This window comes from Hylaeus volcanicus, chromosome 3 (assembly GCF_026283585.1).
Source record: "Hylaeus volcanicus isolate JK05 chromosome 3, UHH_iyHylVolc1.0_haploid, whole genome shotgun sequence".
NCBI classification, from domain to species: Eukaryota; Metazoa; Arthropoda; class Insecta; order Hymenoptera; family Colletidae; genus Hylaeus; species Hylaeus volcanicus.
Window position 1 is genome coordinate 4,823,524 of NC_071978.1, and position 10,149 is coordinate 4,833,672.

Consider the following 10,149-nt stretch of genomic DNA (forward strand, 5'->3'; position numbering starts at 1 on the left):
AGCTTGTTGATCGTTGCCAAACAATAACATTTGACGAAATTAATAATCGATCGAACAAACGTTTACTCTCAAAGACACGTAAATAAAAGTAATGGCATTACTAATAGAACTTTATCCACGAGCCACGACGATTAAAGGACGAAGGAGGAATTCACGCAGAAAAGAATTGAATCGCTGGGGAGGAAGAAACTGGAAAAACAGACGAGATATTTGCCCATTTAATCGTGACGAAGCACGTACCGGCGAGGAAATTGCTTTAACGACATTAATCCCTTGTTTTTAAGGAACACGTTTCTGTGAAGCGCGGAGAGAAATTTAAACAAGCGCCGAGGAATTTTTATTTGGAACGCTGCAACGGAGAGGACTCACCAGACCAGACGGTTATTTACCCGCTCGAGACAACTAAAAAACCGAAGGTAAACTAACCCCCGGCAAGGCTTGTACGCTTACCCGGTAAATTAGCTGAAAAGCAGCTTCAATTACGAACTTTCTCATCGGCCTTGTTGGTTCTTAGTCTCGCCGAAAATCGGGAGATCGAATTATAAGTAATACCACGTTTGCAACCACTTTCGTTCATTTTCTATACCGCACTCATCGTTTTCATATAAATATTTGTCAATATTTACACGTATTTACTTTGTTCGATATAACTTAAGAATTTCGATGTTTACAACCCAAATACTAACAACATGTGATATAACGTGTTAGAAGGTATTCACTCCCAGGGTTGAAAAGGTGTGCGCAAGAGTAAGCCAGACGTCGCGTTCGGTGGGAATTTTCGAGGGAATCTGAATGAAAGTATTTGATTCATAATGAGCCAGCGTCGACGTCCCGTAGTTTCCAAGTCGGTGCCAGAGTCTCTTTGAAATGTTAATTCTAGCCATTACGTGCGATCTTGGCACACTGACCACTTTAGTTTCGCCCGTGAATGGGGGACCCAGCGCCGATTCTCATTTTCATACCCGACTGGTCAGGAACCGCGATCCCTCCCCATTATCTCGCATAAAAGAATCTCTTTAAGTATAGAAACGAGCAAACCTTTCAATCAAAACAATGAAGCATTCTATCGTCACAATATTATAGACATTTAGAAACCTAACCACGCAACACTTGTCTACATTCTTCACCAAACCTCGACTCTATTTAATCTACTCTTTACTCTATCAATTTATTCTTCTAATCCACCTTCTTCATATTCAACGAGGTATTAATTTCATTCGCGTAAACGTCCCTGACAAGCCTAACAGCGATGCAATCGCAAACGCAAATGATCGTTCCACCCCCCCCCCCCCCCCCCACCCCCCCAAAGTGCGTTAAGGACGCGCGGATCAGGAACACGGCTGAAAGTGAAAGCGAAAGTTTCGCACCCGCGAAAGCGAGAGGATCCGCCGGTTGACAAGGTAGCGCAATGGCAGGTTCAAGGTCATCGAAGATGGAGAACCGATTGGGAAATGAGGACGGCTGCAGCTGCCCTCGCGCGCGGTACGGTGCACCTGTGGGACCCGCCCACGTTCCTCTTATGATCGCCGTTGCGAAACATTTAGGCGCGATCGCTTTGAGAAATCAAGAGTCGAAGATCTTTTAAACCCGTACTAGAGTCGAAGCGCGAACTTGCTTAATGCATACTGTCACCGGAGAGTGTACTTTCGTAATTTTGCTAGTAATGGTATGTAGCTGTCGTTTAAAGTCTTCGCGCTCGTGGTCACGTATGTGGACGTTTATGTTTTTATAATTATAATTACTGTCAATAATGAAAGGAACAAAAGTTTGATAATAGCAACAAAAATCGTCTCTGAAGAGATTAAATTAGAAGATTGTACTTTTGAATATATGTTATCGATATATGTATACACGAACTAGGCTATGTGTACTTTTATAAATGAATGAGTGCGCGAGTTTGAGATTTATAAGACATTCTTTGCATTCATTTAATTCTTGCTTTACAGTACTTCGCATTCACTTGCATACCTCTCTTCATCATTCTCTGGTATTCCTATATGTACTAGTCTGTTGGGCTCCAACTGGGTCCTCCATAGCTCCGGTACCTCAGGATTGCTAAACCCTGATAGCTACAAGACAGCTACAGCCCCTGAGGGCTTGGTAAATGAGTGAGTTAACAAGTGAGTGTATACATTAACAAATAAGTGTATATATTCACTAATTACCCCGATAAAAGTACACAGGTATCAATCAATTCAAATGATTCAACCCCTCTCCTCTTCGGGACCTTTAGAATACACGTTACACTTCAATCGCGAACTAAGTCAACTCATACATTCACCACTAAGTGTCTGCATGTACTACCCCACTGAAAATTGACAACATACGACTACTCCACCTCGTTTTAACCCAACTTGCGATACACTTGAACCCATCGCTGGAAATGACTGCCAGTCTACCGGGAGCGCGATCGATCCGCGACCCGGGAATCGAGATAGATCGCGGAACGCGTGCCGATTATTCAGGGCTGTTCTTTTTCAGTCCATTCATCGGTTCGGTAAACATCGCCAGACAGTCATTACTGTCGGAAGCCTTTAATTGAAGCACGCCGACGAGAAGCCACGAAAGCGCCGCGCATTTACGGGACCTCGCAATTTCTTGCGACTTTTCCGCAAAAAGCTCGTGCGCCTATCCGCTAATTAACGTTAATTACTCGCGCCGGATAAGAAGGGTCTGTGGCATTGAGTCGCTCCAATTGCTTGTCGCGAGCGTTCGATTGTTTCTTTTCCTCTTATTGTTTACCTTTTTCCCGATGAAATTGTGTTTACGGTAATTATAACAATTCTTGGAGAATTAATTGTAATCGATGCCTGTTTGCTTTTCCTTCTCTATTTTCGTCATTGATCGCCGCTCTTCGTTACTTTTTCTTTGGAACTTTTGTATGGAATTTTCGCGACCGAGATACTCGAGAATTACGAGATCTCCTAACTACCTTGATTGGAGTTACGGGAATTTTTTTAATCCACTCACAGAACTACGTTGAAATAAAAATTAACGAACGCATTCATGCAACAGAGGTTTTCATGTTATGAAAATAGTTTTTTAATAGTTGATAACGAAAGCCATCGTTCTACAATTGTTTATTTATGCCAATTTGGAAAAGTTTACTTTGGCCAGTCAGAGGGACCGAATCACTCGTGTTCGATAAAATTGAAATCCAACCGTGATGAAAACCGCAATCCTACGCGTCGTTCGGTTAAATACGTTTCCAATTTCGTTTAAACGTTTGAAAAAAATCACCGAACCGTTCCTCCCCGCCGTTTCAGCTTTTTACACTTATTTTTCACGTGAAAACGAATCCGACCCCCGAGTGGTTCGCGGGAAAAAAAAAATTAACATTCAGATACTTTCTCCTCGTTCGGTCATGCACGGTCAAACGATTTAACGGTACTTTGTGGTTCAAAGGGCTTACGTCGCAGACGTGGACATAATTAGACGCGGTAACAGATAAAAAGCGAGAAGAGAGAGAGAGAGCTCAAGAGAGAAGAAGAGCCAACAATTACGAATCCTTTTACTATTTTGGAGAAATAGGGAAAAATATTACTGGAACCTTGACCAAGACGAATGATTAAATAAACTATGACCGATATCGCCCGGTCGGATGATACATATAAATATTATTCAATACTGTTCGCGTAAACAGAGAGAATACAACAATATCGAAATCCTTCGCCAAACGTTACCATACGTGTGCCAGCATCCACTGCAATTTGCTGCAATAACCACGGCTGATAACGCAATTACCAATTGTCGTCGCAACATTACTTCCACTAGCAGCGAATAATAAAGCCAGTGGCAGTAACGGTGGTAATCTGGTATACATAACGGCAATAAGGTTAACAGCGATTAATAATCGCGAAAGCAGCAACGGCACCAGGAGAAAAAGTACGACGATTAATCGACTCGTAGATCTATACGCGCGCTGTAAATTCCCGACCGCGTAATTTCAATCTACGAGGATCTAACCGACCGTGTGAAATTTTATTCATTACTTCGCGTTTATCTCGCATAAACGATGAATGTGTTCCGTGCGCTATTCCGCCGCTAATGATGCAGCGATTCAGGGTGAAAAGGGAACCGTCCAGTAGCGAAACGTGATTACACGTATGAAACGAGAGACGATGATTCGAAACAAATTTCACGCGTTCGATGCTTAAACGATGAAAGTCGATCCCTAAGGTAACGCCGCTTAATCGAAAAATGCCTTAAATCGCCAGATAAATTGCATTTTACTCTCGATTCTTCGAATTTTAAATTTTCACGATGCTCCAACAAAATGTTTTTCACTGCTAATTTTATTCTTCAAATTTAAAATCTGAGGGATAGTATAGTAGATGGATTGCCCCTCGTTTCTTTTTATATCTAGATCTCCAATTCCTCTGAACTTTGAACTTTCACGAGACGTACTTCTACAGATAAATTCAAAAAGAAATAATGAACCACTTCGTTTCGACCGCTGCTCGTGCACCGAGCAGTAAACTGTTTACCCGCGTTACTCGAAACGTCAAGGCGAGATTGTCGGACAGAACCACGCACGTACGAGCGGCATCAAAGCGAACGATCGTCGCGGACGTGCTGCCAGGAGAATCTGCGATCATCTACAAAAATCGTACCCGTCCACGAGAGGGACCAGAGAGGACAAGGAATCGTGGGAATTCGTCGAAGCTCAGCTGCCAGGGAGCCCAACGGCAATTCGCATGAGAGAACGTGTTGGAAGCATAAAATTACCCCTACGTCGCAAGAAAACTTGTGGTACAGTAGTAAATTTGATTTCATCTACTGAAAAAGAATATATTCTTTTAATAATATTCTTAATCTACAAGGAAAAGTCTAGACCTCCGTACATTCCCTTAGAATTATTTTCCAAAGATGATTCTATTCTCGAGCAACCGAACCACCTGTTCCTAAGCCAACGTGCTCCGATTTATGATCCTCAAAATAGATACTAAAGGTACCCATGGAATTTCAATAAGAATCCCAACTATCGAGTAATTAGTCGAAGAACGCCACGGAGAAAATAGTATAAAAATAGTGGCGGAGCGATGACGAAGTAGCCTCTGTCCAAGTCTGCCCTAACCGAGCGGTGCGTGGCTGGATGCGAATCGCGACGGCGTTCTCCAGCGGTAGAGACCTAGATCAACAACGAACGACACCGCCAATCGCTGCATTCCATCGTTGTAAAAGTACACACGTCGCGCTTCCAAGGACTACGAGTCGAGGGAAGAGGTGGCGAGATTCAAAAAGGGAAACTCTGAGCCGCGGCAGAGGGACCCGAACCGAGGTATGCGCTGTCGCAATTTTCTTGAGCAATGCAAGCAGCTCGATCGAATGAATATTCACGGGCAACGAGCTGCAGGCGTTCTCCAAAATGGAGAACGCGGTCGTCAGAGTGGGAATCTCGGAATCATCGAGACGGGAAAACGATAGAAAATTTGTTACGTAAGAAGACGAAGTAATTTCTTTGATTCGACATCAGGGAATTCTCCAGAGACATTTCTCGAGGAAATAATTTAAAGAATGGAAATTAGAACGAAAAGGACTTGACGATGAATACAGATCAACTAAAGATGAACAAACCGAAATTTGATTTAATAGTTCCGTCGTTAGAGGAGATAAAGCAAAGGTTCGTTCAGGTATTTTCAGCAATCGTTTTAAAAAACCATCGCAAGTAACGTATGTACATATAAAAGAAAGAAAAGGTACACGAGGCAATTACTATTGACCAAGGACCAATTCATGCCATAATTAAGATCAAAGATCCCCAGGTGGCTCATCAGAGAACAGGGAAAAGACAGCGAGAGACATAAATGGGTACAAATGGCGAATCAACTCGTCCTTCCCGGTCGAGAATCTAATAAATACTGGTAATTAGATCGATTAGTCGATTGCTGCGCGGCTACGCTTGCTTTCTCTTGGACTATTATTTAAAATACAACGCTAATAACATGTTCACCTTCGTCGAAGCTGCGCGAACCTTTCTCTTCTCGTTTCCCTCCGTTATCATCGGCATCCTTTACGAGGGAACAGACCTTATCTTTATTCCCAAAATTCAATCATAAAAATTCTATACCCTTCCTCGTGTTTCATGCAACTGGTTACCTCGATTATTGCAAGGGTCTTCAACCTCGATTCGTGCAATAATCGAGGTTCTATTTTACATAACTTCCTTGACAGAGTTTCTTCGCCACTTTTTGTTCGAACAAATTGCTGCGTTCGCTCTGCCCCAAGCAATCGGACCACCAAGATGTTCGGAGCCGTTTTTAATCAATCTCCGGGTCTGAAAAGCGTCAGCGCGACCGCTTTCGCGCCTCATCGAGCAAGACAATACCACTAAACTCCGCCCGATGCTTCCCGCTCCATTAACGTCGCAACTTCCCGCTCTAATTTAAACTATTTAGTAGCCGGAGTTGCATAAAGCATTATTACCCTCAGAAGTTTACGGTGGAGTCGCATTATGGGTAATGACGTCTCGGATAATTAGTTTCGCGGGGTTAACATCGGCGTCGGTGCTTGTCGGAGAATTTCAAAGAATTTAAAATTCCGCAGGGAGGAATATTGTAAATAAAACTAGGTGTATTAAATTTCGATGAACGCTCGAGAATAAATTTCTCGAAGAAGAACGTATTAGATCGCTTGATGAAGGTGTGGAAAGTGTTGTCAGTGTCGTAAGTATTCGTGTCCTCTATTGAAGAAATTTGAGAATATTAAGAATACATAAATAAACCTCACACATGTACAGTAATAAATGTATTTGGAAACATCAAACCTATCCATTAGTTTAGACAAATGTCTTCGATAAACATAAACGGTACGAATACTTATGGGATTGACTGTGATTCCGATAAAATTGTTGGAGTGAATTTAACGAATTTGTCTGTTCTTTCGCGGAGACTATTCGGGAGATATCCAAAAACTGCCATAAGCCATTGAACCGGTTAGAGGTATTGCAACACTCGCGTTACCTAAACGCCATCTAAATTCCGCTTTATTACGCCGTTAGACGCAAGAATGCCGTAGCGAAGAACATCGGTGTTACACAACGCACATGCCATTTCGTCGATCACAACCGTGATATTGAAAAAACACCTGCTACCATTGCGCAATCACGTTGCTAGCTCTTCGTTCCGATTCTCAATTACCTCTTCCTAGTGTTACAAAACAGCAATCGCGGGAACACGCTCGCCAAACAAATGACTCGGTTCAATCGATGAACCAGAGTCAACGTCGGAACTCCGCAACGCTGGACCCTTCTCACGGTGATTGTTATATCGAATGGAAAATAAAAATAACGATCGGGAGCCCAATTTGTACGCTCTGGCGTTGAATTGACCAGGTGCAAACGAACTCGCGCACTTTTTGTGCAAAATGGAGTACTGTCGTGCAAGAAGTGAAACGTTATTATCGTCAGGCATCGAAGTCATTAAAGTCAGTGTCGTCACAGTTATCACACTCGCTACAGTGTTTGTTATACATTCATTGACATCATTACATTATCATCATCATCGTTATACGATAAACATTTCTTTAATCATCGTCAGTATCGTGGCGTCATAATCACTCTCATCATATGGTCATTGTTATGTATTTATCAGCTTCATTGCCATCGTGTGGCCTCTGTCCCGTTAATTATCACCAGTATCATAGCGTCATAGTCACAGTCATCGTGTAATCACACGCAGCCATTTACAGTCTAGCGATTGTAAACAACCCAGCGTTAAATACAACGCAGATATCCTCTGGATCCGCCTCTAACTGTAAATGGAGCGTTTCAGGTATGCATAACAATTCGTTGGTAAACAAACAGGCGTTAGCATCAGCAAGGCGTCGCGATGCAACCGTTTAAATCGATTACGCAAAGAATGCGTAGAACGCGGCCGAGCGGAACAGAATTTTCCTTTCGGGTTGACGCGCTCGCCTAGCGAGAAAACACACGAGGCAGCGCGACGCGCGCACTAAAATGTGTCATCGATTTGCTGACTTTCGTGGCGTGCCAGTTAACCACATGGGTTCGAGGAAAACACTCTCCCAGGTGAAGTGAAACTCGTCAAACACAGCGCGTAAATGGCACAGATCCGAAACGACGCGCACCCAAATGGAAAAACGTGCGTCTCTCTCCCGATAAGGCATCGAAACGATTATCTGCGCGTTTATGCTCTTTTCTCACCCCTAAACATGTTCACCAGTGTACACAGGGGAGGACTGCCTATCACAGTGCTTCCAAACCTCCCTTGTGTTACTTGATTGAACTATGTTATTAAACCTTTACGGATCGAATTTTGTTCTGCGGGAAACTTGCAAGGCATTTATTGTAATATTTCATGTCATTATCGATTATCTTAGAGAGATTATGTAATTAAGACGTGTACGTCATCTTATGAAGAAACTAAAATCAATTTGATAAATCTCACAAAGGGTTGAACTATCGTTTATAAATTTATATTACTCGTTTTCAAAAATACTCTAGCGTATGCGTGTGGAAAATCCTTTAAAGAATAGCTTACTTTGAGTTATTTGTGATCCCCGATACTGAGGAACTATTGTTAGAAATGAATGACAAAGAGCACCCACAGTTACTTTTTATAGAAATCTGGGTTGACTTTCGAGCTTGAAAAATCATCAATCGCCCAACATAGAAAAACATTTTAAACTCGTGTATGACAGACAATGCTAAAAATAGAGCGCCACTTGTCAAACAGAAGCGACCGTATAAATTATATACACACGAAGCCAAAGTGAAATATTTCAGTGCAAGATTTACAGAAAAAGTAAATAAATTATTCAGCTGTACTTCGGTAAAAAGGAACAAACTGTACATAAAACCACTTAAACGATAGCTAAAACTCTAGGAGAATTCAAAAACAATAAAGAACTCAACGACCTCAAAAATGTTCGCATACCTTTTGCATAATCCGTGTTAATTAATTTTATCTGGTTTGGTAGACGAGTTACAGTCACCATCAAAGTAAAATTTACGCGATAATTATGCAGAGGGACGGAATGATATGCGCCACTGATACTTTGATTAATATCAGGCGTAACTGAATAACGCACAATTCTGAAACGCTGTCCCGCGTGGTTTTAATTGACGTTGTCGTCATTCACGCGACGATTCCCTTTCGTTTGAACGAAGAAAAAGTAAACAACGTTACGAAACCGCCTATCTGGTACTGCAACTTCGGATGCAACAAAAACTGGAAAGCATTCAGGCCAAAGTAACCCGCATTTTATGCAAATCGAGAGTCAGGTGGGATAATTAATTCGCAGGAGCACGCGCGCAATCCGTAATTCATACGACTATTTACTTTATTATTCCAATTCACGTGTCCTGTATTTACGAACACGCTACCGAGTTTCCAATAACCGTGCACTGAACGATTAAAAACATTCGACGATTAATTTTTGTTCGTTCAAATTATCATCGACGATAAAATAAATAGTTTCAACGCGATATTGCAAAAATGAAACCTCGAATAAACTGAACGTTTTGTTCGAGGGGAAAATCTGGAAAAACATTTAAATTAATTCGGAGAGATAGCTACGTTTGGAATATTGTTTTTCATCTATTACTGCTTCGAATCGAGAGTTACTCTTCCCTTTCTGTTTCCCATTTCTATCCTAACTTTTTTTTAGCAAAGCTTCAAAGCACGATAATATGATATTCTTTTTCGCGTGTTTTTTTACTCTAGTCCAGCGTCTCGAGTTGCATTTCATTTTTCGCGAAACCACTCTCGTTACTGACCTTGGTTACGCCATCCGTCGCGCTGATGGAATTACAGACTCAACATGCTTCTTGTGCATCGCGATGATGTTTGAATTGCACCGGCGCGCTAAGTACTTTTGCCTGTCTACGAATCGCTCGCGTGTTTAATTGCCGAACGATCGATCGTCCTAACAGGACGAACTGCCTTCGTCGCGTTCAACTTTTGCGCTGCACAATTTCGCAACGATAGGGAATTAATGCAATGAGTTCAAAACCAACGACTTTCGAATAAAGCGTGTTATTAAACTCTAAGTCAATTTTCAATGGTAGGATTAGATCAATATTTCTTTAGAAACAATAACAGTGGGGTGGGATTCTTGAAGGTATGGACGTGCAACCAGTGCAGAGATATTACAGATGGAGTACTACAGTTAGAAAGAGAAAGAAGA

The 10,149-nt window shown here is 41.9% G+C and overlaps 1 protein-coding gene across 2 annotated transcripts in view; it reads right to left on the bottom strand.

Moving 5' to 3' along the window:
• The window catches only part of LOC128874102 (heterogeneous nuclear ribonucleoprotein K), a 112,908-nt gene that overhangs the window by 97,226 nt on the left and 5,533 nt on the right, over positions 1 to 10,149 (bottom strand). The window lies entirely within an intron of this gene.